The 13,586-nt window shown below is 43.8% G+C and overlaps 1 long non-coding RNA gene across 2 annotated transcripts; it reads right to left on the bottom strand.

The window, feature by feature from the left end:
- Positions 1–9,301: 9,301 nt before the first annotated feature.
- On the bottom strand, positions 9,302–13,316 carry LOC116971626. Of its 2 annotated transcripts, XR_004411532.1 has the most exons (3): positions 12,731–13,316; positions 11,318–12,319; positions 9,302–10,238 (listed from the first exon to the last, which is right to left on the bottom strand). It is a non-coding gene; the product is annotated as an uncharacterized LOC116971626 (long non-coding RNA). The 2 variants fall into 2 exon arrangements; XR_004411526.1 differs by lacking the exon at positions 12,731–13,316 and having other exon boundaries at positions 11,318–12,715.
- Between the last annotated feature and the right edge of the window lie 270 nt (positions 13,317–13,586).

The following is a 13,586-nucleotide window of genomic DNA, read 5'->3' as shown; positions in this document are numbered from 1 at the left end:
AAACCTTCGCTGCACTGCCTCCAGGGCTAGTACATCCTTTCTTAAGTATGGACCCCAGAACTGTACACAGTATTCCAAATGTGGTCTCACTAATACTGTGTACAGCTGCAGCAAGACCTCCGTGTTTTTATACTCAATCCCCCTAGCAATAAAGGCCAAAACTCCATTGGCCTTCCTGATTGCTTGCTGCACCTGCATACTAACTTTTAGTGATTCATGTACTAATACCCCTAGATCCCTTTGCGTTGCATTACAACGCAGCTCCTCCTCATTTAGAAAATAACTTGCCCTATCATTTTTTTTCCCAAAGTGAATGACTTCACATTTATTAGTATTAAACTTCATCTGCCAAGTTGTTGCCCACTCACCTAGCTTATCTATATCCTTTTGCAGACTCTTCCTATCCTCCTCATCCCCTACTTTTCCTCCCATTTTTGTATCGTCCGCAAATTTTGATATATTACACTTGGTTCCCTCCTCCAAATCATTTATATAAATTGTGAACAACTGGGGTCCCAGCACCGACCCTTGCGGAACCCCGCTAGTTACCGGTTGCCATCCCGAGTATGAACCATTTATCCCCACTCTCTGCTTCCTATTTGTTAGCCAATCCTCTACCCATGCTAATATATTACCCCCAATTCCATAATTTTTTATTTTTAGCAATAGTCTCTTATGTGGCACCTTGTCAAAAGCCTTTTGGAAGTCCAAGTATACCACATCCACCGGTTCCCCTTTATCCACCCGGGTTGTTACTTCCTCAAAGAATTCGAGCAAATTCGTTAAACAGGACTTCCCCTTCACAAAACCATGCTGGTTCTGTCCGATGAAGTCATGTTTATCCAAGTGCCCCGTTAGTGTTTCTTTAATAATTGTCTCTAACATTTTACCCACCACCGATGTTAGACTAACCGGTCTATAGTTACCCGCTTTCTGTTTACTTCCTTTTTTAAATATAGGTGTTACATTGGCCATTTTCCAATCCACTGGGACCGTTCCTGCCTCCAGGGAGTTTTGGAAAATTATCACCAATGCATCCACAATCCCCACCGCTATCTCCCTCAAGACCCTTGGATGTAATCCATCAGGCCCAGGGGATTTATCCTCCTTCAGTCTCATTAATTTCCCTAATACCACCTCCTTGGTGATCTTAATAGTATTTAGCTCCTCCATTCCTACCGCCCCCTGTTTATCCAACATTGGAATATTTTTTGTGTCTTCTATGGTGAAGACTGATACAAAATACTCGTTTAATGCCTTTGCCATTTCCATGTTCCCCACCAACAACTCTCCAGTCTCACCCTCCAATGGACCAACGTTCACCTTAGCCACCCTTTTTCTTTTTATATAGCTATAAAAACTCTTACTATTAGTTTTTATGTTGTTTGCTAAATTCCTTTCATAGTCTATTTTCCCCGTCTTAATTAATCTCTTAGTTATTTTTTGCTGACCTTTAAATGCTTCCCAATCCTCTACCCTCCCACTATCTCTGGCTACCTTATATGCCATTGCCTTCAGCCGAATACTATCCTTTATAGTTTTACTGAGCCATGGCTGACTGTTCTTACCCTTACCCCTTTTTTTCTTCATAGGAATAAATTTTTCTTGAAGGTTATACAGTAGACCCTTAAACGTACACCACTGCTCATGTACCGTCTTATTCTTGAGTCTGCTATCCCAGTCAACTTTGATCAGCTCAGTCCTCATACCTTCATAATCCCCCTTATTTAGACTAAGCACCCTAGCCTGAGTTTCAACCTGCTCCCCTTCTATTTGAATATGGAATTCGACCATATTGTGGTCACTTGTTCCCAACGAGTCCCTAACTATGACATTTTTAATTAATCCTGCTTCATTACACAGGACCAGATCCAAGATTGCCTCCCCCCTTGTCGGTTCTGTGACATACTGTTCTAGGAACCCGTCTCTAATACATTCTATAAATTCTTCCTCTAGTCTACCCTGCCCAGTTTGGTTTGCCCAATTAATATGAAAATTGAAGTCCCCCATGATTACAGCAGTTCCCTTTTTACATGCGTCAACTATTTGCAGATTTATGTTCTGACTAACAGCGTCACAGCTATTTGGAGGTCTATAAATTACACCCACTAGTGTTTTTTTCCCCTTGTTATTCTCTATCTGTACCCAAGCTGTTTCACTATCCTGATCCTTCAACGCAATATCCTTCCTCTCTATTGCCGTTATTCCCTCCCTTATTAAAAGGGCCACCCCTCCTCCCTTTCTTTCCTGTCTATCTTTCCTAATTGTCGAGTACCCCTCTATATTTAACTCCCAGTCCTGATCCCCTTGCAGCCATGTCTCTGTAATGGCCACGATATCATAACTATATATACTTAATTGCACCGTTAATTCATTTATCTTATTACGAATACTCCGTGCATTTAGATAAAGCACTTTCAGATGATTTTTACTACCCTTCCTTTCCGTTTTTGCCCCTTTTACATCTAGAGCTTTATCTTCACCCATTATGTCTCCTGTCACATTTTGACTTTCCGCTTCCCCACTGATACCCTGCTCTATTTCCTCTACCCCTGCCGTTATTACCCCCCTTGATACCTCCCCCCCGCTACTTAGTTTAAAGACCTCTCTACTGCCCTAGTTATATGATTTGCCAGGACCCCAGTCCCAGCACCGTTCAGGTGAAGTCCGTCCTTACAGAACAGATCCCCCCTGTCCCTGTACTGGTGCCAGTGGCCCAAGAAACCAAACCCATTATTCCCACACCAGTCTTTGAGCCACGCATTCAGCTTTTTAATTTTACGTACCCTCGCCGATTTGGCCCGTGGCTCAGGTAGCAATCCGGAGATCAGTACCCTCGAGGTTCTGCTTTTTAATTTATTCCCTAACTGCTCAAACTCCTTCAGCAGATCCTCCTTCCTCGTCCTTCCTATGTCATTGGTCCCCACATGGACCACGACCACTGGATCCTCCCCCTCCCACTGCAAATTTCTCTCCAGCATCGCAGAGATATCCTTAACCCTAGCACCGGGTAGGCAACACAGCCTTCGGGACATGTTCTGCTGGCCGCAGAGAACCTTATCTACCCCCCGAATAATACTATCCCCTATCACTACGGCATTTCTTCTAACTCCCCCCTCTTGAATGGCCCCCTGATCCACGGTGCTGCAGCCAGGTTGCTCATCCCTCCCACAGCCCCTGATCCCGTCCTTACATTGAGTAAGAGCCTCGGTCATGCTCGTCAGGGACAAGGGCTGTGGCTCCTGCCGCATCTCCTCCTGGTTCCCCCTACCTGCCTCGCTTATGGCCACACCTTCCTTTCCTTGCTCACTGCCTACTGAATTAGTTAAACTGGTCGGTGTGACCATCCCCTGGCACAAAACATCCAGGTAATACTCCCCCTCCCTGATGTACCGCAGCGTATGAAGTTGGGTCTCCAGCTCATCAATGCGGAGCTGGAGTTCCTCTAGCCTCAAACACTTACTGCAGCTGTAGGGATCTTCTACATCAATGGTGTCGACAAATTCCCACATCTCGCAGTATTGGCACATCTCCTGACCGCCCATCTTATATAAATAATTAACTGGTCCTATTTAAGAATCCCCTACTGTATTGATACACCCCTTATTTATATAATCCTACCTCCTATAAATGGGAAAGTACTCACCCCAGCCGTAAATTACCTACTGGTTTGGCTGTCTAGTGGTAATTCCGTCCGCTCTTCCTGTCTGGTCCACTGCTCCCTTGCAGTGCGTGGCAAACCTCTTTGCCTCTGTTTTATATCTACAGTGCGTGGCAAACCTCTTTGCCAACCTCTTTGCCTCTGTTTTATATCTACAGTGCGTGGCAAACCTCTTTGCCAACCTCTTTGCCTCTGTTTTATATCTACAGTGCGTGGCAAACCTCTTTGCCTCTGTTAGTCTCTGTTAGTCTCTCGAGTCTCTCGAGCCGCGGCTCCGTCCGTCCTCCCTCGGCGACAGCACCTCTACTTGTTTTCCTGCAGACAGGCCAGGAGAAGCCAAAGATCAGCAGCACAAACAGCACCTCTAATATTTCTACTAATTCCTTCAAATATATGTTCCTTGGTTTATTTTAGTTTAGAGACACAGTGTAGAAACAGGCTCTTCGGCCCATCAGATTTGTGCCGACCAGCGATCGCGCATACATTAGTACACACTAGGGACAATTTACAGGAGCCAATTAACCCACAAACCTTTACCAGGGGAACCCCCACTTGGTCACAGAGAGAACGTACAAACTCTGTACAGGTGGCACTCGTATTCAGGATCAAACCCGGCAAAAGCTGTACCGCTACACCAGAGTGCTGTCCACTGATCGCTCTAGTTGATCACTCTTCAAAGGGGTATTCATTTCCTCATTCTCGGCATCTCATTATTTTGTATGCTTCACAAAATTATTCCAAACCTTTACCTTTCCAAACTTTCCCCATTGTTAAACTATTTCAATGCTGACACTATTCTGCTAAGTTTCCTTTTTACCCTCTCCAGTGTATCCACATCTTTCATGCAATGCAGTTACCAGAACCAGGTGCAGTTATTGCCTTGGTGTGAGGATATTTAAACTTGCATTAACTTCATTTTGTTCATTGTGGAAAATGTAATAGCTTCATACCTTTCAATGCAATTCAATGATGAGTCAAAATGGAAGAGGTTAATAGCAGGGTGTTACATTTAGAGTTCCTTCTGAATGTATGAATTACAACGTGTAACTGCTCATCTCCTTGGGCTACTGAACCAATTATGGATAAACAACCGTGAGAATTATTTACCTTGCAGAATGAATATCTAGGCTGTTAGTTGGTTTTATAGTGGATGATTAAATATGTCATGCTACTACCAATTGAGCAAGTTTAAATTCTGATCTGGGTGGTTCAGTGGTGCAGCAGTTAGAGCTGCTGCCTCACAGTGTCAGAGACCTACGTTCAATCCTGACCTCGGTGCTTTCTGTACAGAGTTTGACCTGTAACTGCATGGGTTTCCTTCGGGTGCTTCAGTTTACTCCCACATCCCAATGTTCATAGATGAATTGGCCTTTGTAAATTGCCCCTAGTGTGTAGGGTGTGGATACGAAAGTGGGAGAACTTAGAACCAGTGTTAATGAGTGATCAATAGTCAGTGTGGACTAGATGGGCCAAAGGGCCTGTTTCCAGTCTGTATCTTTCAATCAATCAATTTTGATTCAATCAAAGGTACACAAAAATGCTGGAGAAACTCAACGGGTGCAGCAGCATCTATTGAGCGAAGGAGATAGGCAACGTTTCGGGCCGAAACCCTTCTTCAGTAATCAAATCAGGTCACCACTCATTCCTTCTGTTTTCCAACATTCATAGCCTACAGCTCTGCTTTCAATACCATTGTCCCATCCAAGGTCATCTCCAAGCTGGTGGAACTCGAGTGGAAAGTTAGCACTCATTTCTACAACTGGATCTTCAGCATCATGTCCAACAGACCAGTCAGTGAGGATAGGAGACAAATCTATCAAGGAAGGATGGCGTTTGGGGTTGGAAGACTGACAGTAGAAGTGGGGAACTGAAGGTAGGAAAAGGCCAGACAAAATCAGGGCCAGCAATAGATGACCAAGGAAGGGAGGAGCCCACAATGACCCTTCGTTGGTTGGGGGAGAGGTGATAACAGTGGAACTGGTAGGATGACTACGGTTGGGGGGAGGGAGACGAAATACAGGGGTTACTTTATCTTTCACCCTCCCCTTCCCAGTCCTCCTACATCCCTTGCGTTATCACCCCTTCCCCAGCCAACAATGGGCCCTTATGTGCTCCACCCTTCCTTGTTCTTTTGCCGATCCTGCTACCTTCTGGCTTTTTCTTAACCCCAGTCCCTCCCCCTCTACTTTCAGTCTGAAGAAGGCTTCCGACTCGATATGTCAGCCGTCCTTTTTTTCTCCAAAGAGGCTGCCTAACCCGCTGAGTTACTACAACCCCGTGTCTATCTTCGGTGTAAACTAACATCTGTTGTTCCTGACTGCGCAGTTTCCCTACCGCTACCTTTCTGCTCCAGCCTTCTCTCATCCACTCAGTTACTCTGAAATGTCGCGACCGCAAAATGTCGGTAATCTATTTCCTGCCACAGATGATGCCTGACCTGGTGAGTTGCTCCAGCACGTTGCTTAAAAAAAATCACGAACCTGTGAGATCATAGTGGACGCTCCGGCGGGGGGACAATGAATATTATCGCCCTCTGTTCACTCCGATTTTATAGCAGATCAGGGAATATCGATCCAATAGCAAATTGTTAATATTTGAAATCCTCCCCCGTGCTGTTGAATGTCATCCAGAAATGATTTTGTTTGTAAATACTTCCAGTAGTCCCATTTCATTTCGAGCATAGAGAGACAGTGTGGATACAATAGACAATAGGTGCAGATCAGGGAATATCGATCCAGTATAGACAATATAGGCAATAGGTGCAGGAGTACGCCATTCGGCCCTTCGAGCCAGCACCGCCATTCAATGTGATCATCCCCAATCAGTACCCCGTTCCTGCCTTCTCCCCATATCCCCTGACTCCGCTATTTTTAAGAGCCCTATTATCTAGCTCTCTCTTGAAAGCATCCAGAGAACCTGCCTCTGAGGCAGAGAATTCAACACTCACCACTCTCCGTGAGAAAAAAGTGTTTCCTCGTCTCCGTTCTAAATGGGTTACTCCTTATTCTTAAACTGTGGCCCCTGGTTCTGGACTCCCCCAACATCGGAAACATGTTTCCTGTCTCTAGCATGTCCAAGTCCTTAACATTCTATGCAAGCCGTGCCGATACAAGCCATGCCGCCCACCATGTCCCTGTTGGGCGGCAATTACATTAGTTCCCAATTACATTAGTTCCACCTGCCCGCGTTTAGTCCATATCCATACACCCCCCCCCCCCACCCCCACCCCTATCCATGTACCTGTCCAGTTGCTTCTTAAACGTTGGGGTAGCCCCAGCCTCGACTACCTCCTCTGGCAGCTTGCTCCATACACCCCACCACCCTTTGTATGAAAAAGTTACCCCTCAGATTCCTATTAATAAATCTTTTCCCCTTCACCTTAAACTTTCCCCTTCACATTAAACAATTATTTTCAACTAAGTAGTAAATGCAATTCTTGTTGCATCGCTGAACATCAGTAAGCTGAGCTCCAATTTTGGGAAGATAGACACATACTGGAGTAACTAAATCAGCGGGTCAGGCAGCATCTCTGGAGAAAAGGTATGAATGACCGGTCTTCAGACTGGGTCGTAGAGCAGGAGGAGTTTCGACGCAGAACTCTCGACGTAGTAGAGCAGACTATGTGTAGGAAGGAACTGCAGATGCTGGTTTAAACCGAAGATAAAACACAAAATGCTGGAGTAACTCAGTGGGACATCGCCGGAAGGAAGGTATGGGTGACGTTTCGGTTCCCGACCCGAAAAATGGCTTATCTATGTTTTCCAGAGATACCGCCTGACCGCCGAGTTATTCCAGCATTCTGTGGCTCCGATATTAAGTATCAATTAACTCCCGTGAGGAAAAATAGACTCGTCCGCCCGCATACACTATTTGAAATATTCAATCTGCGAAACACGTCGCCTGCTCTGCCATCAATATACTTTCATGTTATTACCCACTTTGAACTTAAATATTTCTTTTTCATAAGTAAAACGCGTTATTTTCCATTTGCAGATGACATTTATCAATCATGAATACGCTGTATATAAATCTTTGGTCTGATATGTTATTTATCAGTTACATTATTGACTCAAATGCATGCGACAATCATGCCCTTATTAATGGTACACATTCATGAATGTTCCCCTAATCCTTCTTAATCCTGTCGCATAATACTAATATTTACCACACCAAATATTGTAAAAATATGAAGTGAGGCCGGATTATTTCATCCTTTTGAACAGTGTGGGGTTGTTGAGTTGTATCAAGGCGGGCAGCATACCGCAAAAACGTGCTTACTCCACTGCTTCTTCCTAAACGTCACTCACACACCCACACACACACACACACGAAACAGTCGATGGATTGAGTATGTGTAATACAATTTAATTATGTACCAAACGTGTGGGTTGAACAAGAGGAATGACGTCGATTGGCAGGGTCGTCTGAATCCCGCGTATTCTTGCTGTAAACTCTAGAATCCCACCTACTTAGCTAAAAGAAAACACCGTTATGGTCCATGTTTCCATAAATCCTAGCATAACAATTAGCATATCAGTACATCTCCATCTTAAAATAACGGGTTAAAAAATCACCAGCACAAAGGTTAACTTATCTTTCTATTTCACACAGGCACTCGCAACGTACCAAAGGTCGCATCCAACCCGCTCGATCAAACGGAGCCCTTGATTCATCAATGGGTGAATCAGAAATTGGATCAGAACAGTGCATTTTAGGTACATTATGTGCTTCAGGTGCGTTCGACACAAGGGAAATTAATACAAGTGGATGTTGAGTATAATTTAGCAGGCGTCCAGATTACAGTTGTAGTTGCCAGTTAAGAGTTTTTTTTTAATATTTAGCGCCGTTGTCTCCCAATTTTTATCTGAAACAGTATTTTATTACTCCGGCCACAGTAATGGAACGCCTACATCTATGGCTAACTCCACCCACACGATACCGTAACACGGCACTAAGGTCCTTTGATAACTTGTGATAAAACCCGCTCCGTGAACTCCAGCGGACCGCAGCGACTCGATGCTGTCACCTATCTACTCTGAGATATTTTACTCGTTTACTACACCGGCAAGTACCTTTTCACGCGTTCTGTCCTCACAAATAGTCGGCTGTTATTAAATAGATGTCATTTCGGTTTTAATTTTTTGGGGTGTCTCTTCGACTCCTCTTTGAGTGCAATTTAGTGTTTTTGTAACGATAAAGCAGATATTGCAGTGTACGGAGGGTCACATAGCAAGGGTCAGCTCTGTATGTTACTTAGATTCAATGGTGGACCACCGGCGGTAGAGTTTGTAATTCGACTCCTAACCATTTCACTCCCGCAAAGGTTGCAATTGTAACTTAAAGCAACAATGGCGCTCGTCTGTTTCCAACTTTGGGCTAGGATTTCCATGAGCACTAACAGTCAAGTTTCCTTTTCCAAAACGGACTGCCGATCGGCATGTTGGAAAGTCAAATTATTTAATAATACCCGACTCAAAGCTTGTTGGCCAAAGTAAGCTGCAAATGTGATCGGCGTTTACATGTTAAAATGGGTTGTTCTCCAAAATGATTCCGATACTCAGCTACTTGATTCAGACTAATTCAGACTATCACTTCTATTGGTGCTGTCCCCGTGATGAAAATAAAGCTGCACATCAATTATTCCAGATGATATTTCGATTTATTCTAATTTGGTCAGACCATTATCGGTCTGCTTTAGCCCTACATGGAATCAATGGGGATGGATTCCTTCTTCACAGTTTCCAGAACCGGATACGTTACTTGAAAGCGAAAATGACCAGCATTTATATTAGGAAAAATGGAGCTAACGTTTTCAAACATACACCATAGGCATTAGGATTGTAAATATTTATGTTCATGTGTCATTAATGTAAACCGGACAAGTAATATTTTGAGTCACACCATTCAATGATTACTATATCTCCGAAACATTGGATCTACGCACCGCGCTGGGCGGCTTGCCTGCAATCTAAACACACAGATGTGTTAACAAAGGAAACACAACAACAGGAATGTTATCTGCTTATTTCTGCAAACACCAAGTAAACATATGCTTGTGCAAACCAAAATATGGTCTGAAGAACGGTCTCGACCCGAAACGTCATCTATTGCTTCCCTCCAGAGGCGCTGCCTGTCCCGCTGAGTTATTCCAGCTTTGTGTCGATCTTCGGTGCAAATCGGCACCTGAACTTCTTCTCTGCACAAAATAAGGGTTAAATTGCTCACTAAGTGGGCTTGTTGTTGAAGAGTTAGCTCTTGCTTTGTGTAGTTAGGGAACCTCGGGAGATTGCTCTGACTCGGGTCAGTGTTAATTAACAACCGTAGCCTTTTAACCCAACCCTTTAAATTACGAGACAAGCAGTCAATAAACAAGACATGCAAACGTCGAGTCTTCGTTGTTCTGACACACGCCAGCAACGCTTCCGTGAAATGTAATATAAGACACTGATGCGAGGTTCCAGCCAAAACAGCTGCAAGTGTTGTCTCTGTGGCTCCTTCACCCAATACTGCTCAGTATTTGTTCAATCCTCCCAGTGGCAAACCCTGCGAGCCTATTCCGCTGGCTTCACCAAGTTACCTATCACAGAAACAAAATCACATGCACTTCAATTAAACCCAACCCAGGGCTCCGAATGGGCTCGTGGTAAATAGAGTCGGGAAAAGCAAAGTTAATCTCCCAATTTTATTTTGAGCTGTGCAAGACAAATATAACCGTGAAGAAGGCCGCAGTGCAGCGTCTTCACCAATCTGGTGCTTTTAGCAAGGCTTGTGGAAAGATTTTTAGATGATGTTCATTGTGCTCGCCGGGCGCGCGTTTTAACCTATTATTCTTACTTTCACTTTGTCCAATTCTCTTACCTGAGAAAACTTTGTAAGTTGCGACTTCTCTCTCCGCAGGATATTGCCGACAACTTAATGGGAAAAAGCCACAACCAACGCGACTGGCGGATACATTCCCGCTTGCTCGATTTACAGGAAGAATATCAAGAAATTAAACGTGTAGGAAGGAACTGCAGATGCTGGTTTAAACCGAAGATAGACACACAAATCAGGAGTAACTCAGCGGGGCAGGCAGCATCCCTGGAGAGGGTGACGTTTCGGGTCGAGACCCTTCTTCAGACTGGTTAGGGACAAGGGAAACGAGAGATATAGACGATGATGTAGAGAGATAATGAATAAAAGATATGCAAAAAAAGTAACAATGTTTTTGGGTTAAAAACGAGAAGCTAACGCGACTTGGGTGGGGGAGGGATAAGAAAGAAAGTGAATGCCGGGGCTACCTGAAGTGAGATAAATCAAAATTGATACGTAAGCAGCCCAAGTGTAATATCCTGAATCAAATTTTCCTAATTAGATCCCACCAGCAAATGTTTCCAGAGGTCACAGGCTTTCCTTTGCGCCAAGAACAAAGTTGACCTTCGTGCTAACCGTGTTCCCCGCATTTGGACTAATTCTTTCTTCCTAAAAATAGATTAAAACATAACCTCTCCAGCGGGATTCTAACCCACCCATGGATATTTGTTGAACAGTTGATGTAATGTGTACCAGAACTATGTTGAGCTCGCTCGAAGAACAATTATAAATAATTTCAAAGAATCCCTTTGTTCCTTTTATCTGTACAATTAATCCTATAGTGAGTGAGGTGGCGATACTTACTCGATCGGTCATCTGGCCATTGCTGAAAGCTTACATAAAATGTCCGTAAATACAACGCGTACCCTTTGTAATGTTCAACTCTTCCAGGAAAATGCAACATTGGCAGAGCAACCGGGTTTCCGCACCGTGGTGGTTTTCTGCTATTTATAGAAACCAATTGCAGCAACATAATAATCAACAAACACAAACGCAACGAATCTGGTTGCACTCACTACATGGTGGAGTACATACACGCTGCAAAAACTCTCATGTTTTACCTACAGGTAGAAGACTTGCAAATAGTCCTTCCCGTAAAGATAGATTTAAATCCACTATCGAGAACTACGGCGCTGATTAAAAACCGAATGGTGTTATCCAACCTTATTTTAAACCGTGTAGGAAGGAGCTGCAGATGCTGGTTTAAACCATAGATAGACACAACAAGCTGGAGTAACTGGAGCATCTCAGATGCTGTCTGACCAGCTGAGTTACTCCAGCTTTTTGTATCTCATTATTTTCAACTAATCAAAGCTTTCAGTCCGAATACTTTTCATATAAGTAACCTGTACTGAAGGAAGACACTTACTTGTGTTAAGCTCTTCTCAATTGTGTTTGCTCAGCGCTGCAAACGGCGGGGCGACAGCAGCGTGCTAAATTAGACGGGACTGGAGACGCAGATGGGCTCGATGTGGATTCGGATGTGGATTGGGTCCCGCAAAGCCAGACACCATTGTTCGCTCCCCACTGAGACAGTCTTCACTGGAAAGTGGCTTTCCCAACTGGTCCCTCTGCCACCACCACCAGAGAGACCTCATGTCAGGGCTATTCCACATTGCAAGTGAGGTGCTCCGAGGAGCAGGGGAGAGAAAATATCAGGCTGCGTGTTTGATCAAATGTATGGACGCCAGCGGGAAGGAAAAAGTGAAACACCACGGTACCGTAATCTCTGCCTTCTTGCTCTTTGAAATCTATTCCAGGTCCAGTGTAGACGAGAGGAAAGCAAAATATACGACCGAAGATTCACTGTATAGTTTGGAAAAAGAAAAGGCCGATCAATTTGTAAACGTTATTAATCGAAATGGGAAAGGCGTTTTTGTTTGCTCTGTGTTATTGCATTAAAAGAACCTCTTTAAGCATTACACAGATTGGAGTGATGTTTGCATGAATGATTTGCAACCTATTAAATCTAAATTGCTAACCACCTTAGCGCGACCAAAAAGCAAAGATGTGTGTGTGCTGCTGCTGTTGTTGGGGCACCCTCTGTTTTCTTGCACATTTCTGCACGCTTGCATTTTACATGCCCCGGGGAGGGGGGTGGGGTGGGGGGACATTTGCAGGGTTGGTTTGCACTGAATCAGTTTTCATTTCAGGAAAAAGAAAATCCAGATCGCTCCCGATAAATATAAATCTGCGAACGGAATTGGGTTTACTTACAACGAAAGCCTTAAACAGTCCAAAGTCCCGCAACGATCTCTACTCGACTTCCAGCGTACGCGTTTCGCTGAGCGACGTAAAATGCCAGGGCAACGTGGCGCCAAAAATAGAAACTATATTCTAAACTTTCCTCGCCTGTTTTTCCAAACTTTTATCTAATCCATTTCGTTGCATTAAAAAAAAACAGTCGATTAATCCAAGAGGAGGGTGAATATTGCCCGGTTTGCTCGTTTTTCTCTCATTAAACATCCCTTAAAGTGTTTGAGCATTTAGATTTGGAGCACAGTGCTTCGCAGCTTGCGTTGAACTGCCATTTTAGTCTGCTTGCCGAGTTTTATACACACACGCTTATTAAACGAACGAGGCTGGACTAGATCCGTAATCAAGCCGGAATTTGGTTAGTACCTTGGGTTTAGTACTGAAAGTGGCTCATAACTAAGCACGCATTGATATTTTTATTGTCTTCCTCTGGATTTTGAACGGAATTAAGTGAGGACCATATGTAATGCAAATTGGAAACTATGTTGAACTAGTCTGCTCGCTGCTCTCAATATTAAGAGTTAACATCAAAACGTTCACCAATTGTTAAAATCAAGTTTGGTTATAATCGGTGTCATAAATTTTATATCGCCCATGTGAGAATTGTTTTGATGGAAACTTTGAAACATTTTCATAAAGTTTTATGTTTTCCTACCTGGTGTTAAGAAATTAACTGGAAGCGCTTCCGCTCGTGTTCTGGAAATTCGTGTTTTATTTAAAAGAACCATATCTTTTATTTTTTGCTTGGTATGCTGCCCCTCGTCATTCCAAGCATATCATGTGACTGCTCTCCTACTGTATAATTTATCTTCATTTG

The sequence above is a fragment of the Amblyraja radiata genome, chromosome 1 (genome assembly GCF_010909765.2).
Source record: "Amblyraja radiata isolate CabotCenter1 chromosome 1, sAmbRad1.1.pri, whole genome shotgun sequence".
Lineage (NCBI taxonomy): Eukaryota > Metazoa > Chordata > Chondrichthyes > Rajiformes > Rajidae > Amblyraja > Amblyraja radiata.
The sequence above is the reverse complement of the archived record's forward strand: the minus strand, read 5'-3'. Positions and strand labels throughout refer to the sequence as shown.